This window comes from Battus philenor, unplaced genomic scaffold (genome assembly GCF_028537555.1).
Source record: "Battus philenor isolate CCGP_79_NKW_IND1 unplaced genomic scaffold, ilBatPhil1.0.hap1 SCAF_2, whole genome shotgun sequence".
NCBI lineage: Eukaryota > Metazoa > Arthropoda > Insecta > Lepidoptera > Papilionidae > Battus > Battus philenor.
This window is the reverse complement of record NW_027181682.1, coordinates 4,313,738-4,314,901: the sequence shown is the minus strand read 5'-3', so window position 1 is coordinate 4,314,901 and position 1,164 is coordinate 4,313,738. Positions and strand designations below refer to the sequence as shown.

The following is a 1,164-nucleotide window of genomic DNA, read 5'->3' as shown; positions in this document are numbered from 1 at the left end:
GATTTTTTGCACGAGATACTAACGTGACCATATCGGTAAAAAAGATGACAGAAGCTTATTCCAATTATTTTAAAAAGAACCAATTATCACATATAATCAGAATGTGAATTATGGTATACCTTTGTTTAAACCTTTAAATGAGGACTGGCTGACTTTGCAGCCTTATAGAAGTAGCAGTGTTAGAAAAAATAATTACGAGTACTTAGTTATATAAAATACACCGATACCTCACTTTGCGCCGTAGTTACGTTCCAAGAAAAACACGACGCAAATTGAAACGCCGCAAAGTAATTTAGTTTTTCTATATCAAACTATGTAAAGATCAAAGATAGGTTCAAGGGTTACGAAAATACAACTTTTTAAAAAGAAAATTGAACAAAGTAAATATTAAAAAACAAAAATAATATAACCCTGCCAATATATTATAAATTGGAAAAATTTATACCTTTTTTGTAACCAGAAACAACACAATTTATATAAATTTATTATTCTCTTTTAAAAAAGCCCAACACACTATGTAATTGAAACTGAACTGAACTCCAAAACTAGCAAATCAAAGTAAAAATAAAACTGTATTAAAATTGCGTTGATTTTTAGTCAGAAAGGGAGTGTTGCCATCTTATGGAAAAAAAGAAAATTTCAAAAATAAAAATTAAAGACTCGAACCCAAAACAAAGCAACCCCGAAAATCTAACGACGCACAGTGAAAATTAGTACTAATTAAGTAGCGACGCAACTTCGATAAAAACGCAAAACGAAACGACGCAAAGCGAGGTATTGGTGTATATTAATAAGGATTATGTACTTATCTTTTTCTAACCCTTTGGTATTAAAACTGGGTAAGTTTTTGTAACTGTTTGTTTGGGTAGAGGTGCATGCCTTGCAGCAGGCGTCTATGGGCTGAATCGACGACAAAGAATTTATTAATAATAATCTTTATTTTCAGTACAGATGAAAACCTTACTATCGGTTATGTTTATGTATATAACTATATAGAAGAATCTATTTGCACCTTCATTTATATGTTCTATTCTTTTGAGCAGTATGAACGAATCATTCCCACATTTTGTTAGTGTAATAAATACAAAAATAAGGTTCCACCGAGATTTGAACTCGGATCGCTGGATTCAAAGTCCAGAGTGCTAACCATTACACCATGGAACC

At 31.4% G+C, this 1,164-nt stretch overlaps 1 non-coding gene across 1 annotated transcript; it reads right to left on the bottom strand.

The window, feature by feature from the left end:
- Positions 1-1,092: 1,092 nt before the first annotated feature.
- On the bottom strand, positions 1,093-1,164 carry TRNAQ-UUG (transfer RNA glutamine (anticodon UUG)). Its single transcript has one exon. It is a non-coding gene; the product is annotated as a tRNA-Gln (tRNA).